The 19,007-nt window shown below is 39.2% G+C and overlaps 1 protein-coding gene across 1 annotated transcript in view; it reads right to left on the reverse strand.

Moving 5' to 3' along the window:
• The window catches only part of DPYD (dihydropyrimidine dehydrogenase), a 1,643,387-nt gene that overhangs the window by 1,412,891 nt on the left and 211,489 nt on the right, over positions 1-19,007 (reverse strand). The gene's annotated exons all lie outside the window — the stretch shown is intronic.

Raw genomic sequence — 19,007 nt, forward strand, 5'->3', positions numbered from 1 at the left:
ACACGTATGTCTCCCACTTAGGAGTTAAACTCTCCAACTCCATCCCCAACCTCATCTTAAATAATTATAAGCCCCTTTTGACAGAATTACACACCTTGTCCAATAAGTGGAATTTCCGTTCCATATCTTGGCTAGGTCGGATAACAGCCCTTAAGATGAGCTTTCTTCCAAAATTAACATACATCATGCGCTGCCTCCCTATTAGAGTACCTAGAGCCCTACTCACTCAGTTTCAGGGCGCCTGTACCAAGTATATATGGCAAAACAAACCTCCACGGGTGGCCCACAGACTCCTGCAATACCCCAGAATGCATGGTGGAGTGGCCTCCCCGTCCATACTCAGATACTATGAGGCCGCCATGCTCACACACATTACCCAATGGGGTATAAAAGATTCTGATAGCAAATGGAGGTCAATTGAACAGGCCTCCCTACCCTTCGACCTCACCCTGAAGGACCTGATCTGGACCCCTCCACATTGTCGAAAAACCTTAGGCATTGAGAATCAGGTGGTCCGAGAATGCCTAGCCTCCTGGGAACTCCTGAGACATTATTCCCAGGTGGCCCCCCACCCTTCCCCTATCACTTCATTAACTGGCCTATTATCTGGCCTCCCAGACTCCCATCCCTCAACGTGGCTGAGACTTGGTGTTATGAAGGTGGCTGACCTATGGTCCTCATCTTCCCGGGATTCGTTTATATCCTTTGCCCACATTGGCGATTCAGTACCCCCCCCACGCTATATGCGCTTCGAATATACAAGAGTCCTCAGCTTTCTGACTAGCTGGGGCTTTAAATCATCCCTCTCCAGACCACTAACCATCTGGGAAGCCAGATGGCAACAGGGATTAAGACTGGGTAAGCCACTATCTTTCCACTATTCCATTATGGAGGGCGCATCCCCCGCAGATAAAGCTACTCATGTCACTAAATGGGAACAAAAACTCGAGTTCTGTGCTCCTACCAAAGAGTGGCACCGTACGTTACTCCTCACAAACAAAACTCTCCACTGTGTCACTATGCATGAGAACTATATCAAACTCCTCACACAGTGGTACTTTGTGCCTGCTAGGCTAGCCACAATTTTCCCTGGTGCGTCTCCTGCCTGTTGGAGAGATTGCGGTAGAGTAGGGGACATGACACACATTTGGTGGACTTGCTCCAAACTGAAGCCCATTTGGAATAAGTGTTTCTCAACTTCCCAATACACCAGAAGTCGCCTTACTACACATAGGTACCTGCAAACTCTCTAGACACTATGCTTCCTTGAGCATATATTTATTTTCGGCTATTAAACTCAACATAGCTAAAGCTTGGAAAAGAACTAGCCCTCCATCCTGGTCTGACATCACCCAAACCATGGCCTACATCTACACCATGGAAAAACCTATCTATTATTCCAAGAGTAAAGTTGACCTTTTTGAACTGATTTGGGCAGAATGGAAAGATAGATTTGACACGACTTGGCTCCCTAGCTTTAAGACTTAGCCTATTATACCCTCACTCAATAATGTTGGTACAACATCCCACACCTGTCTAGGTTTATTTGGTGACCATGACAGGTCAGTTTCCTTGGCCTTAGACCCTATTCCTCCCCCTCCCTCTCCCCTCTCCCATGGATGAACCCCCCCCCCTCCACCCCCTCTCTCCTCTTTTAAGGATGACCCCCCCCTTTTTTCTCTCTCTCTCTCTTCTTCTTTCCTTTTCCCATTCTCCCTTTCTTCAGTTACTTCTGACATAAGTGAACAATTTTGTCATACCCTTATTTTAGATACTGAGGTTACAGATGTTCAGTTGATCTGTACATACTGTGCTTTTTTATGTATCCATTTCTTTTGTCATTATTACTGAAATAGTACGCTTTGGTCGTACTCATGTTGTACTTCTTTATCTCATATGAAAAATCTAATAAAAATTACTTTAAAAAAAAAAAAATATTAACGAGAGTGACTACTTTGTTATAAAGGACACCACACACTGCCAAGAACCTGCCATCTGAGTCTTTTTTTTATCTATTAATTGGAAGGGAATGGAGCTATGTATGAGGATGCTAACTACATTTATCTTTTTCTTGGGGTGAGAACTGTGAAAATGTTGAGGGAAGTTGCTATATATATATATTTGGGGATGGAGCCTCTTTTGAAGTGTGTTTCCTGCAAACCTATAACTTCCCCTCCCTTTTGTGTTATGTCTCTCATTGCTAATGATCTTTTATTAGGAACATTAAAACCCTTTACATTTTGCGTTATAAATTGAACATATTTGTCTATCATAGTATTACCTTACCAGTGCCTACTCTATTCATGGATAGCATGTTGATCTCGAACGTGATGATTCGTCTCTGCAGAATAAAACCTATAAACATTCTAACTATAAAAACAATAACATCGTAATAGAACATACAAACATAGAAAACATGAACATTTTTAACTCTATATAAACAATAGAGGGAAATGGCAATGAATTCCTATAAGGAAAACATTCAGCCCTCGAAGTACAGGTATACATATAAGATTCTATTAACCTGTTAACTTTTCAGTTAATATGAGATCTTAAGATACAGATACCTAGCTTCTATGATAAGACCATAGATGTCTTCTTGAGGTCTCTTATATTAATGTCAGTGAGGCCTTTCTCATGGTGATAACTCAAGTCACACAAAAAACACCTGTTATAAAAGGATACTGTTCACCAACTTAATCTTTGAGATCCGATGAAGAAGGGTTCTTTGTTCGTCCACTACGAACCATCTGCCACTCTTTACGTTGCGGAAGGGGAGAAGCTTGTGAGTTAGAAGTGACCATAGAGTTTCGATCCTTAACAGTGCATACATCTGGTGGAGGAATTTCCAACTTCCTGCAGCAATCTTCGATTTCTTCAGTGGATGAGCAACGTGCTCTCCTATTTTTCCAGATGACTGTAAGTTGGAAAGGGTGATCCCATCTGTAGGGTATGTTTCTGGCTTGAAGATGCTTTGTGAGGTTTGAAAGTTCTTTTCTCCTGGCCAGGGTTCTAGCCGATAGATCAGCAAAGAATTGTATAGTAGCTCTGTCTTTTTGTATAGGTCTCTTATCTCTAGCTGCTGTCATGAGGTGTTCCTTCATTTGATAATTTGTTATTTTTACGATCACATCTCTGGGTGGTGCCTCTTCAGGGGGTCTTGATCTTAGGGCACGATGTGCTCTGTCAATTCCTACCTCAGAATTATCTGTGGGGTCTCTAAGCTGAGAGAACAAGGATTGTAGGTATTCTTGTAGGGTTGAGGCATCGACTGTTTCTGGGATACCTCGTATCCTGATATTTTGTCTTCTGGACCTATTCTCTAAGTCCTCAAGTTTATCTTCTAACTGACGAACGGTTTGGTCTTGAAGGTCTAGATGATCATTTACTTTTGAAATGCATAGATCATGTTCCTGAACATGTTCTTCCAGAACGTTAACTCGATTCCCTATTTCTGTGATATCTCTTTTCAACTCGGATATTTCCTCTTTGATACACTGCTTTACTTGGGTAATGAGTGAAGAGAAATCTTGCTTTGAAGGTATAGAGGAGATCACCGATTGTGGAACAGAGACCATGTTATCTCCATCTGATTCAGAGTCAGAAGAGCTAGATGAGTGTAAGCGTTGGGATATTTGTGGGGTGGTAGGATCATCTAGAGGTGTAGGCAATGCTGCTGCTTTAAGATATTTATCCATACATGGATTGTTTCTGCCCCCACTTTTGGTTTGCTTGATTTTTTGCGAGTTTTTTTTTGGTGACATCTTGACTGCAGATATTGCTGTGACACTTGAAGGTTGCTTTAAATATATATTGATTTCTATAAAGAGTGCTTCACTACGGTTGACAGTAATAAAATATATGAATCTTTAGACAGTCAGGAAAAACCTGGAGCAGAATATCTTTATTGAGATTATGTTGTAATTCACAGGTTGCACCTCATTGTGTTACTGTTAGAGATTGCTTGTAATTTTCAGCTTTGTTAAAGGCATAAAATCCCCCTGTGACAAGATGTATCGGATTCCAACCTCAGTGCAAGTGTTGTTGTGGAACGAACACAGCTACTTAAAGATTAGAACTGCATACACATGTTGATTCTTGCAGTGTTCTGTTTAATACAGTTCCATCCTTAAGCTATCCCAACCGGGAGAACATAGGTTAACTTATCACTTAATCTAGGTTTTTATAAGAGAGATCTATTGATGGGCTTATGTAGCTGAATAGGTATATTTTCATTTCTAGCTATTTTGGGTGTGAGAGGGAGCCATCCAAAAAAACCTCTGTTTCTAACAAATATATGCCGAGTGTCTGAGTCTCTATTAGATTGCTGTCAGAGTTTATATCTTTAATTGCAAACGGCCATAGTGCCTTTTTCTCTATGGTCCCCTTTGTGTATCACGCTGCAGAGTAAGCTAATCTCTGTCTTTATGCCTTTGAGCTGCCTTATTTTATTTTTGGTGCGTGTTATACAGACTTCCTTGCATTGATAAGTGCGTGTGACTCATCAAAATGGCGCTCGCCAACGGCGTTCAGTGCGCGTCCGTATGTAACAGAAGGCCGACTTCTTCTCACGGCATCTGCTCTCACCCGATATGGGTCATCTTTTGTGTCTGCGGCTCAGGCGGTAACGGTCCATGGTTTGTGATATCCCTTTATGCCGATTACTCTTGCAATTGTTAGAGTGGGGACTTGCTTACTGAGTTGCGTATCTCCCAAGAGCGATCTTTTAGAAATGTTCCCCTGTTCAGGCTTAGGTATAGAGCAATAGAGCGGTGTTTATCCGGCGATATAATCAGGTTTTAAGTGTTTACATTGCACTTTTTTGGGCCGAGGCTCCGGAGCTCACCTAATGTGCGGCCATCACTATCCAGTGCAGCTCCGCCCCCCCTGCAACTATCATTTTGTTATCACATTTCCATTGCTTTACAGTTTCCATTTAAAAGCCTCATATTATTTTCTCTGCAGGCGCCAATTAGTGACATATAGTAGTCAGTCACTGGCTTCAGTAGTCAATGGGCCCAATGTATTAAGCAGCAGGTGAACAAGGTTCCAAACTTCTGAAAACAAGATGACAACTACAAGTTTCTACAAGGACTTGTGTCATCTTCTAAAACTGGATTTTAACAGTACCAAAACTGTAAAATATGAAACCATTGCAATTTTATAGCTGCAAAGTAGATGTTCAAATGAGATTGAGCATTTGTTAACATGTATTAAAAAGGAAACATGCATTTGTGAAAAGACTTTCAAACAAGATTGTACAAAGTCAAAGTTATTTCACCTATATTGCTGAACTCCAATTTATAAAGGTACAATCCTGTTTAAAAGTTCAATAACGCAGGCACAAGAATTGTAAAATGCATTGACATGAACAAATAGCACCATCCTATTTGAAAGATTGATCAACTTTTTCCTTTTAAAAACATGTTCACGAAAGTGCAATCACATTTGAACATCATCTTTGCAGATACAATATTGCAATGGAGCATTTTCACATTTTACAATTTCAGTACTGTTAAAATCCAATTTTGGGAGAGTCCTAATATAAATCTGTTGTTGTCTTCTTGTTTTCAGATATAGATCACTGCAATTCAGAAAACAGTGCTTTCAAATCAATAAAAGGAAATATTAAAAAATACAAAAGATTTAAAAAAATACTAAAAGGAACAATTTAGTAATTAAGCTAATATGCCCAGTATACCCATCATGCCTAGATACAAATGGCATTTAGATTGTTTTGCACTGATCAGGAGGGATTTGAATTGCACCAGGTTCCTTTGGTACTCACAAAAGGTGTGATCACATTTGAAAGCTTGGTTATGAAGATGCCTGTACAGATAGTAACAAACATTAACAGAACGTGATTGCTACACAACCTTTTATTTTGGGCTCATGGTCTTACTTTTCCTGAAGTTTCCCATAACTGTACAGGATATCACATAATTAAAAAAAAAAAAAAAAAAAAATTTTTTATATATACATATGGACTATACAATATGGAGGAATAGAGCTTTTATGCAACAATACCATGTACCCTTAAGTCACTTGTGGCCATTTCAGGGTTTCCTTTCACAAGCAAAACCTAATAGAATTATACCAAATATTATTGGTATACTTGTGAAGATGTCCAAAAGGCCATTTATGGCTAAAAGTAGAGATGTGGATTTGTTATGTTATGAATACAAATTCTAAACAAAAACAGATGTTTGTTTCATTTTCACAATACAAATATTCGAATGAATGCACCAATACAATTAAAAGAAAACAAAAAAAACATAATTTATATAAGAACTTACCTGATAAATTAATTTCTTTCATATTAGCAAGAGTCCATGAGCTAGTGACGTATGGGATATACATTCCTACCAGGAGGGGCAAAGTTTCCCAAACCTCAAAATGCCTATAAATACACCCCTCACCACACCCACAATTCAGTTTAACGAATAGCCAAGAAGTGGGGTGATAAGAAAGGAGCGAAAGCATAAAAAATAAGGAATTGGAATAATTGTGCTTTATACAAAAAAATCATAACCACCACAAAAAGGGTGGGCCTCATGACTCTTGCTAATATGAAAAGAAATGAATTATCAGGTAAGTTCTTACATAAATTATGTTTTCTTTCATGTAATTAGCAAGAGTCCATGAGCTAGTGACGTATGGATAGCAGATACCCAAGATGTGGAACTTCCACGCAAGAGTCACTAGAGAGGGAGAGATAAAAATAAAGACAGCCAATTCCACTGAGAAAATAATCCACAAACCAAATCAAAAGTTTTAAATCTCATAATGGAAAAAAAAACTGAAAATATAAGCAGAAGAATCAAACTGAACAGCTGCCTGAAGTACTTTTCTACAAAAACTGCTTCAGAAGAAGAAAAAACATCAAAATGGTAGAATTTAGTAAAAGTATGCAAAGAAAAACTAAGTTGCTGCTTTGAAACTTTGATCAACAGAAGCTTCATTCCTAAAAAGCCCAGGAAGTATAAACTGGACTAGTAGAAAGAGCCGTAATCCCTTTGAGAGCGGGGACTTACCCCAACTCTACATAAGCATGATGAATCAAGGACTTTAACCAAGATGCCATGGAAATAGCAGAAAGCCTTCTGACCTTTCCTGGAACCAGAAAGATAACAATAGACTAGAAGTCTTCCTAAAACCTTTAGTAGCTTCAACATCATATTTCAATGCTCTTACTACATCCAAAGAATGTAAATATTCTTCTCATAGAATTCTATAGGATTAGGACACAATGAAGGGACAACAATCTCTCTACTGATGTTGTTAGAATTCACAACCTTAGGTAAAAATTTAAATGAAGTCCGCAATACCGCCTTATCCTGATGAAAAATCCAGAAAAGGAGACTCGCAAGAAAGAGCAGATAACTCAGAAACTCTTCTAGCAGAAGAGATGGCCAAAAGGAAACAAAACTTTCCCAAGAAAGTAACTTTAATATCCAGAGAATGCATAGGCTCAAACGGAGGAGCCTGTAATGCCCTCAAAACCAAATTAAGACTCCAAGGAGGAGAGATTGACTTAATGACAGGCTTGATGCGAAACCAAAGCCCTGAACAAAACAACGAATATCAGGATGATTAGCAATTTCTCTGTGAAAAAGAACAGAAAGAGCAGAGATTTGACCTTTCAAAGAGCTTGCAGACAAAACCCTTATTCCAAACCATCCTGAAGGAACTGCAAAATTCTAGGAATTCTAAAAGAATGCCAAGAGAATTTATGAGAAGAACACAAGAGCTGAAAGTCTTCCAGACTCGGTAATAAATCTTTTTAGACACAGATTTCACGAGCCTGCAACATAGTATTAATCACTGAGTCAGAGAAACCTCTATGATAATAATCAGGCGTTCAATCTCCCATACCTTCATATTTAATGATTTGAGATCCCTGATGGAAAAATGGGCCTGAGATAGAAGATCTGGCCTCTATCGGAAGTGTCAAGGTTGGCAACTTGCCATCCGTACGAGATCCGCATACCAAAACCTGTGAGGCCATGCTGGAGCCACCAGCAATACAAAAGAATGTTCCCATTAGAATTTGGAAAATCACTTTTGGAAGAAGAACTAGAGGCGGAAAGATATAAGCAGGTTGATAATTCCAAGGAAGCCCACAACGCGTCCACTGCTTCCGCCTGAGGATCCCTGGATCTGGACAGATACCTGGGAAGTTTCTTGTTTAGATGATGAGGCCATCAGATCTATTTCTGGAAGTCCCCAGATTTGAACAATCTGAAGAAAAACCTCTGGGTGAAGAGACCCATTCACCCGGATGTAACGTCTGGTGCTGAGATAATCGCTTCCAATTGTCTACACCTGGGATGTTGAACCGCAGAGATTAGACAGGAGCTGGCTTCTGCCCATACAAGTATCGAGATACTTCTTTCATAGCCTGAGGACTGTGAGTCCCACCTTGATGATTGACATACGCCACGGTTGTGACATTGTCTGTCTGAAAAACCAATAAACGAATTCTCTCTTCAGAAGAGGCCAGAAACTGAAGAGCTTCTGAAAATCGCACGGAGTTCCAAATGTTGATTGGTAATTTCGCCTCCTGAAATTCCCAAACCCCCTGCGCTGTTAGAAGATCCCCATACAGCTCCCCAACCTGAAAGACTCGCATCTGTTGAGATCCACAGTCCAGGTTGGACGAACAAAAGAGGCCCCTTGAATTAGACGATGGTGATTCAACCACCAAGTCAGAGAAGATCGAACATTGGGATTTAAGGATATTAATTGTGATATCTTTGTATAATCCCTGCACCACTGGTTCAGCATACAAAGCTGAAGAGGGTCTCATGTGAAAGCGAGCAAAGGGGGGATCGCGTCTGATGCAGCAGTCATGAGACCTAGAATTTCCATGCACAAAGCTACGAAGGGAATGATTGAGACTGAAGGATTCGACAAGCTGAAACCAACTTCAGACGTCTCTTTTCTGTTAGAGACAAAGTCATGGACACTGAATCATACTTTGAAAACCCAAAAAGGTTACCTTCTGTCTGAGGAATCAAGGAAACTCTTTGGTAAATTGATCTCCAACCATGTCTGAAGAAAAAACACAAGTTGATTCGTATGAGATTCTGCAGAATGTAAAGACTGAGCAAGTACCAAGATATCGTCAAAATAAGGAAAAACCCGCAATACCCTGTTCTCTGATGACAGAGAGAAGGGCACGAGAACCTTTGAAAAGATCCATGGAGCTGTTGCTAGGCCAAATGGAAGGGCAACAAACTGGTAATGCTTGTCTAGAAAAGAGAATCTCAGGAAACTGATAGTGATCTGGATGAATTGGAATATGAAGATATGCATCCTGTAAGTCTATTGTAGACATATAATGCCCTTGCTGAACAAAAGGCAGAATAGTCCTTATAGTCACCATTTTTAATGTTGGTATCCCTTACATAACGATTCAATATTTTTAGATCCAGAACTGGTCTGAAGGAATTCTCCTTCTTTGGCACAATGAATAGATTTGAGTAAAACCACAGACCCCGTTCCAGAACTGGAACTGGCACAATTACCCCCCAGCCAACTCTAGGTCTGAAACACATTTCGAAATGTCTGAGCCTTCACTGGGTTTACTGGAAAGCGAGAGAAGAAAAAATATTCTCACAGGCGGCCTCCATACTTGAAACCTATTCTGTACCCTTGTGAAACAATTTTCTGAATCCAAAGACTGTGAATGAATTGATCCAAATCATCTTTGAAAAATCGTAACCTGCCCCCTACCAGCTGTGCTGGAATGAGGCGCACCTTCATGCGGATTTGGGAGCTGGTTTTGACTTTCTAAAAGGCTTGGATTTATTCCAGACTGGAGAAGGGTTTCCAAACCGGAAACCGTTCTTTAGGGGAAGGGTCAGGCTTCTGTTCCTTATTCTGGCGAAAGGAAACGAAAACGATTAGCAGCCCTGTATTTACCTTTAGATTTTTTGTCCATAGGCAAAAAAAGTTCCTTTCCCCCCCCCAGTAACGTTGAAATAATAGAATCCCACTGAGAACAAATAATTTATTACCTTGGAAAGAAAGAGAAGCAAAGTTGACTTAGAAGTCATATTGCATTCCAAGATTTAAGCCATAAAGCTCTTCTAGCTTAAATAGCTAAAGACATATACCTGACATCAATTCTAATGATATCAAAAATGGCATCACAAATAAAGTTATTAGCATGTTGAAGAAGTCTTAACAATGCTATTAAGCATTATGGTCTGACACTTGTTGCGCTAAAGCCTCCAACCAGAAAGTGGAAGCTGCAGCAACATCAGCCAAAGAAATAGCAGGTCTAAGAGATTACCTGAACATAAATAAGCTCTCCTTAGAAAGGATTCAAGCTTCCTATCTAAAGGATCCTTATCAAGGAAGTACGATCCGCCGTAGGAATAGTAGTACGTTTAGCAAGAGAAGAGATAGCCCCATCAACTTTAGGATTTTGTCCCAAAAACTCTAATCTATCAGATGGCACAGGGTACAATTTCTTAAACCTTGGAGAAGGAGTAATGAAGTACCCCAGACCTATTCCATTCCCTAGAAATTACTTCTGAATAGCATCAGGAACTGGAAAAAACTTCTGGAATAACTACATGAGGTTTTAAAAACCGAATTTAAACGTTAGTAGATTTTGTATCAAGGGACTAGACTCCTCCATATCTAATGCAATCAACACTTCTTTAAGTAAAGAACGAATAAACTCCATCTTAAATAACTATGAAGATTTATCAGTGTCAATATCTGAGGCAGAATCTTCCTGAACCCAGATAGATCCTCTCAGAAACAGGTAAGTCAGAATGATGGCGGTCACTTAAAAATTAATCTGAACTATGAGAAGTTTTAAAAGACCCTTTTACGTTTACTGGAAGGAGGAATAACAGACAAGAGCCTTCCTAATAGAATTAGAAACAATTCTTTTACATTAACAGGGACATCCTGAACATTAGATGTTAAGGAAAAACAAACGGGTAAAGGATTAATTACTAATGGGAGACACTATCTGCCATTAGAAAGTTTATCATGACAGCTAACACAAACTACAGACGGAGGAACAGATACAAAAGATTTACAACAAATGCACTTAACTTTGGTAGAATCTGCATCAGGCAGCGTCTTTCCAGAAGTAGATACAGGGTCAGGTTGAGACATCTTGCAATATGTAATAGAAAAAAACAACATATAAAGCAAATTATCAAAATTCCTTAAATGACAGTTTCAGGAATGGGAACAATGCCAAATAAACAAGCCCTCTAGCAACCAGAAGCAATGAAAAAGTGAGACTTAAATAATGTGAAAAAAGGTGGAGACAAGAATGACGCCCACATTTTTGGCGCCAAGTACAATGCCCATATTTTAGTATGATGCCACATCCTCTGACGCTGAAAAAACGAATGCCCCCAACGTCAAAAAAATTACGCAATCACGAACAAACTTCCGGCATCAATACGGTGCCGGAAATGACAAGATTTTGCGCCAAAAAAGTTTGCGCCAAGAATGACGCAATAAATTGAAGCATTTTCAGCCCCCGCGAGCCTAACAGCCCGCAGGGAAAAAAAAAAAAAGTCAATTAAAAAAATTTTAAGGTAAGAAAAAAATATTTATTCATATGCATTATCCCAAATAATGAAACTGACAGTCTGAATGAAGGAATACTGAATATCCTGAATCATGGCAAATATAAGTTTAAACACATATATTTAGAACTTTATATGTAAAGTGCCCACCATAGCTTAGAGTGTCATAAATAGAAATAAGACTTACTTACCCTAAGACACTCATCTACATATAGTAGATAGCCAAACAGTACAGAAACGAGAATCAGTAGAGGTAATGGTATATAAGAGTATATCGTCAATCTGAAAAGGGAGGTAGGAGAAGAAATCTCTATGACCGATAACAGAGAACCTATGAAATAGATCCCCTAGAGGAAGACCATTGTATTCAAATAGGCAATACTCTCTTCACATTCCTCTGTCATTCACTGCACTCTGAGAGGAAAAACGGGCTCCAGCTGCTGCGAAGCGCATATCAAAGTAGAATCTAGCACAAACTTACTTCACACCTCCCATGGGAGGCCAAAGTTTGAAAACTGAATTGTGGGGTGTGGTGAGGGGTGTATTTATAGGTATTTTGAGGTTTAGGAAACTTTGCCCCTCCTGGTAGGAATGTATATCCCATACGTCACTAGCTCATGGACTCTTGCTAATTACATGAAAGAAATAGTGTTGAAATTCGTCAGTTTTCATTGGTTTACTTTAAATTAACTTCAAGGGGTTAAATACTTACCATTAGCACCTGGAGAGCTGAGCTAACCCCGATCCGTCTTCTCAGAGCCCCAGTCCGCTTTAATTGGAGGCCAAGCATTATGGATCCCAGAGCCTTTGTTAAAAGAGAAAGTAATTTAAAGCAGGCCCTGGGATCTGCCTCATCAAGGGGCCGATCTATCAACCCCTGAATGCATCCAAATGCACTTGTTTCTGCATGGCCCTTCAGGCTCGCCGAAAATAGGAGTTAAGAAGCAGCAATCTAAAGACCGCTGCTCCTTAACTCGTCCACCATCTCTGAGGCGGCGGACAGCAATCAGCCCGATCGGATTCTATCAGGTTGATTGACACCCCCTGCTAGCGGCCGATTAGTCACGAATGTGCGGGTGGTGGCATTGCACAAGCATTTCACAAGGAATGTTTGTGCAATGATAAATGCTGACAGCATATGCTGTCAGCATTTATCGATGTGTTGCAGACATGATCCACTACAGAGGATCATGTCCGCTTGCACTTATATAATTCGGCCCCTAAATCTCCTATTAGCAAGGCTCGGGGCTCTGACAAGAAGGATCTGGGTTAGTATGGCTAGAGGTCAATATAAATGTGCAGGAAATTTTTCACCTGTAGCAACGGAACAGTAACATTAATTTTACGAAAACAAATATAAATGTTCCACAAAATATTTTGTACCCGTTTTATGTAAGACAAAACAAACACCAAATATTATAGGTATATACACAGAAAGTCCCCCTTTACAGCACAAACGGAGTACATGGTTGATCCAAAAATGTCAGTAAATTAAGATGCAGACAATAACTCACCCGGCACCATGTCTCCCTGTGGCTATGGGTTATACAATGCGGCCAACGGATCGTTCACCACGATAGTATGCAGTGGTCCTCCACTACAGTGCGGGTCCCTGTGCCGGCAAATCCCTCAGTGCCATCTGACAAGTGCTATTGATTGGGTTAAGCATGCATCCGCTGATTGTATCAGCTCCAGCTACATGAGCGGTTGTCGGATCTTGCGGAGGCGTGTACTATGAAGTTAGCCAATGATGAGTGCCTGTAGCAGCCTCTGTGAGTCCAGAGAACTATTGTTCTTTTAAATTGTTTATTTGGTTTCTCCTAAATAAAATATCCACTTTGATGTAAAAACTCCTAGAAGGTTTGCTGGCTTTTTCTGCTGTTTGCACCAAATATTACAGCAGACGAATATTTGGGAAAGCTAATTTCCCTGAATATTGTTTCCGAAAGATTAAGACGACCCAAATGTTTTGGCGCTACACCAGTCTAATATAAAGTGCCTTGAGGTGTTGAATTAGAAAATGCAAAAATAGTCTTAAAAACATGTTAAAAATGTATTGTGGGGGGAACTTCCGGGTAGCAGCCATGATAGGCTGCTTTTTTCCACACTGCTCCTGCATCCTCTTTAATTTTGCCTGAAACAACATTCCAACTGGCTTTAATTCTTACTACACAAACACATTCTCAATCCGCTTAGGGAACTGCATCTGATGAACCTGAAATCGGCGAGATTAACGCAGTTTTGAGCGCCCGGAGCAACTAGAAGGCTGAGGCCGCTGTCAACACCCCCCGGCGAGGCACATTAGGGCCTTGTCGTTAATTGGCACAAAGTGCTAGATGTAAGATGAGGAATCTACAATTCTACCTACCGGATGGAGTCTAGCTATTCTAACTTGCATAGCCAACTAAAGGCCCTCCTAGATGAACATTTTCTTCGCCTCGTGAGTACACTGGACTCAGCATGGGGCCATAGCAAGAATGGCGCCTTCACTCTGAGGACATAGATTAAGTCTCACACGAGGCAGTTGATAGGAGCCAGGGCTTGGCATCAGCATGGCGACCAAGTATCCCCCCCCCCGCAAATAATAGCCCTTCAAACGAACCCAGCACTGCAGCTTGTTTAGACCGCAAAATGGAGACTGCTACCACATCCTTCCTCATGCATACTCACTCTCCTTCTGTACCGTATTCGGATCCTGGAACAGCCATGGGTGATCGCTTTGGGACTGATCAAAGAGGGTGCGCTGCCATTCAGCCGGTAGCTGTGCTGCCGTGATCAGTGGATTCACTGCAGGATAGGAACAAGAGACCCTCCATCACCCTCGCAGCCCCGGTCACTCTTGCATCTCGCCCCAGATTCAGCTTCGTGAGAGCCGCCAGCAGGAGTTCATTTATATGGGGTCTTGTCTATCAGGAATACAGCTGCCGGTTCTGCATGTAATAAAACTGGTGTGGGCTAGATGGGGAGCGCTAACTTTATACAGTCCCCTGCATGGAGGAAAGTTTAAGACTGTACGGACCCTCATAACACATTAATAGGTCTCTATTAGCGAATTCATATTCATCTAAAAAGTATTTTATGCTGTAAGGCTATTTGTTTTTGGTTTTGATGTTTGCAGGTTGGATGACAAATATATCTTCTCTGTACATAGCACTAAAAAGTTTGGACAAGGCAGTTAACATAGTACTCTGTGAGCACCTTTTAAGAACGCATCTTATAGCTGATAATGATTGCGGTAGTGGATCAGTTGCCTACTCTATAGTTACAGAACAAGCTTATCTTTTATTTCCTCCCACACTAGATGCCTTTCTTATGCTCTGGTTCTCTCAGCCTTAATATTTTTATCACATTTATTAGCCTTAGAACCATTAAGACAACTAAAGTTGCAAACTGAAGCCAGTCCTCATACATGTGGTTATTTGTTAGTTACTTTACAATAGGTTGCATGCTTGACTAAATATATGTATCCAGATCAAACATGTTTTTTTTGCATTTCTGATGTATGTTTATGGGCCATCCTCTATATGGTTTGCTCTTTATAACCAATGCAGCAACTGTGTTTATTCTAGCTTAGAAATCTTAGGATATCATAATGTAATTAGAGAAGCAATCTACAAATACTCCTTTTAAAGCAGTCCTTTGGCTACAGCATTAGAACCTGAATGTTAATTTTTTGTTTAATATACTTTTTCTTGTCAAATATGGATATGTACTCACCCTGACTAATTCCTATTTATATGGCTATAACTTTTACCGGGCTGAGATCTGGGGGGAGAGATGAAGTAGCACTGTTTAGTCAATGTTTATGGAAGCAGAACTTTACAGGTACTACGTCTTCACCTAAAATATATTTGCAGGATAAACACACTTGTTTTCTCCCAATTAGCAGTACTAATGTCGTTAATGTTACTCCTTAATTCGACTCCCAAAGTTAAGCTTCAGAACACCTGCTTTTGGTCCCCCCATAAACATGTCTTGGGGTCTCGCTGTCTACGGCTGGGATGGCGAGATCCTATTCTTTTTTCATTGGGAAACAGGCGGGAGGTTCACAGCTTGATTGATGCTTTCCATGATTATTTTAACAATACCCCTGGGGAAGAAACTTCCATTCATTTTCAGAATGCGATATGAGTGCAATGTTGAGTATCCCTCCAATTCTTCTGTGTATGATGTTATCATTAATTAAGATATGCCTACATTATATGACCTGTAGTGGACTGCCCAGTTAAGGATATGAGCTAAATAGCCTTACCAACCAACTTATATCCCTTGATAACCAGTGGCCTATGAACTACAGTATATGTCTCTTAAGCCCTACTAATTACCCACTACGCCATGGAAAAGGGTTCTATCCATGACTATAACTCCCCATATCTTAGCAAATGTGCACTTACCTGTGTTTATAGATAATTGTTTTGATGAAGAAATATAGTATGGCTCTAATTCAGTTCCCATACGCTAGACTCCTATGGTAAACCCATCCTATTAGAGAGTAAATCTTATTTTATTTTCAATTAATATACAGCAACATAAAAGACTAATTTGTAAAATATAAAATAGAGGTTCTTCAGTTGAGGCCCATGAGTGGCTCTTCCACTTCAATGTTTACCCACATTATATTAGGGTTTTTTGCAACTTTGTGGTCCAAGAGTGGCCACTTAACTTTCAGGGTGGGTATATGGTTTGAGCAGCATTAACTACATGTATCGAATTGGTAAATTGTCAATTACCTATATTATGTACTCATTTATATGATTTCTTTGGTTGCCTGTTTTGTAACAGTTTATTCTCCTTTACAATATGTATTGACAATCATTGACTGTCTGTTTTGCAAAGAACCTCAAAAATATTTAAAAAAAAAAAAAAATGTATTGTGATTGCCGTGTTAAAAATACTGCTTTTCTGTGTGAGAAGAAAATACAATATTGGCTGTGGGAAAAATATTAAAATGCGCTATTGTGATTGGGTAGAAACAAAAGTGACCCTTTAGGCCAGAAAAATAGCCGATATCAGCTCAGCTGATAGATTGGGTTCAAACCCTAAGTTATTTGTTAGTCCAACAGAAGTGATGAGTATTCAGTAAATATTTCTAAAACATCTATCAGAAAGAAATGTATTTTCCTGAAAGAATTATTATTATTATTAACCCAACAACCATATGGACTTTCTTTCATATGAAAAATCTTATTAACAAGTTATAGACTGGGGCAATCAACACGCTCACTCATCCTTTGTTTCAACCATTCTCTTAAAGATAGAAGAAAAAAAAGTAAATTGCATCTTAACCAATTTTGTATTGTGCTTTATATTACTTTTCAGTATAATACAAATATGAAAATTAGAAATCTAAAGAACAAAAAAGCCGTCTTTTTTTTTACATTATACATTCCACAGTCTCTTTGCTTGACATTAATAAATCAAAATAAAGAATTTAAATTGCAAAGTTTCACACATTATATTAATTTAAGAATATGCAACAGAAATATTTCTGTTACTATAAAAGTATGAACCCCATACAGCTGGTTTTTCTTTTGCAAAAAAAAAATATTTTCTGTTTATTGACCAAAATAATTATAAGAAAATTAGTTTAGAATATTCAAAGCAAAAAAATTACACAAGAATTCATACTGATATCTCAAACTCCCAAAACGTGGGCCAAATAGAATTAAAACTATTTTATAATCATTCCCACAGACTTAATTTAGAAGTTATATTTTAGGTGATATTCACATATTTGTTGTTTTGGTTATTTTTACACAGGAATTATCAATATTAGAACAATTAGTGCTAAAATGCAAGTGGCCACACTAACATCTTGCACTATCTAGCGCTAATGTTACTAGTTGAAAGTAAACGAGACCACATGAGTGCAAACTAAATTTGCACTCATTGGGTTAGAACACTTACGGCTAGATTTGGAGTTTGGCGGTAAAAGGGCTGTTAACGCTCCGCGGGTTTTTTTCTGGCCGCACCATAAATTTAACTCTGGTATCGAGAGTTCAAACAAATGCTGCGTTAGGCTCCAAAAAAGGAGCGTAGAGCATATTTAGCGCAAAGGCAAACTCTCGATACCAGAGTTGCTTACGGACGCGGCCGGCCTCCAAAAACGTGCTCGTGCACGATTCTCCCCTAGGAAACAATGGGGCTGTTTGAGCTGAAAAAAAAACTACACCTGCAAAAAAGCAGCGTTCAGCTCCTAACGCAGCCCCATTGTTTGCTATGGGGAAACACTTTCCTACGTCTGCACCTAACACTCTAACATGTACCCCGAGTCTAACACCCCTAGCCTTACACTTATTAACCCCTAATCTGCCGCCCCCGCTATCGCTGACCCACTGCAATACACTTTTAACCCCTAATCTGCCGCTCCGTAAACCGCCGCCACCTACGTTATCCCTATGTACCCCCTAATCTGCTGCCCTAACATCGCCGACCCTATGTTATATTTATTAACCCCTAATCTGCCCCCCACAACGTCGCCGACACCTACCTACACTTATTAACCCCTAATCTGCCGAGCAGACCTGAGCGCTACTATAATAAAGTTATTAACCCCTAATCCGCACTCACTAACCCCTATCATAAATAGTATTAACCCCTAATCTGCCCCTCCCTAACATCGCCGACACCTACCTTCAATTATTAAACCCCTAATCTGCCGACCGGAGCCTCACCGCTATTCTAATAAATGTATTAACCCCTAAAGCTAAGTCTAACCCTAACACTAACACCCCCCTAAGTTAAATATAATTTTTATCTAACGAAATAAATTAACTCTTATTAAATAAATTTTCCTATTTAAAAGCTAAATACTTACCTGTAAAATAAATCTAATATAGCTACAATATAAATTACATTTATATTATAGCTATTTTAGGATTAATATTTATTTTACAGGTAACTTTGTATTTATTTTAACCAGTTACAATAGCTATTAAATAGTTAAGAACTATTTAATAGTTACCTAGTTAAAATAATTACAAATTTACCTGTAAAATTAAATCCTAACCTAAGATATAATTAAACCTAACACTACCCTATCAATAAAATAATTAAATAAACTACCTACAATTACCTACAATTAACCTAACACTACACTATCAATAAATTAATTAAACACAATTGCTACAAATAAATACAATTAAATAAACTATCTAAAGTACAAAAAAATAAAAAGAACTAAGTTACAGAAAATAAAAAAATATTTACAACATAAGAAAAATATTACAACAATTTTAAACTAATTACACCTACTCTAAGCCCCCTAATAAAATAACAAAGACCCCCAAAATAAAAAATTCCCTACCCTATTCTAAAATACAAATATTACAAGCTCTTTTACCTTACCAGCCCTGAACAGGGCCCTTTGCGGGGCATGCCCCAAGAATTTCAGCTCTTTTGCCTGTAAAAAAAAAACATACAATACCCCCCCCCCCAACA

The sequence above is a fragment of the Bombina bombina genome, chromosome 10, assembly GCF_027579735.1.
Source record: "Bombina bombina isolate aBomBom1 chromosome 10, aBomBom1.pri, whole genome shotgun sequence".
NCBI classification, from domain to species: domain Eukaryota; kingdom Metazoa; phylum Chordata; class Amphibia; order Anura; family Bombinatoridae; genus Bombina; species Bombina bombina.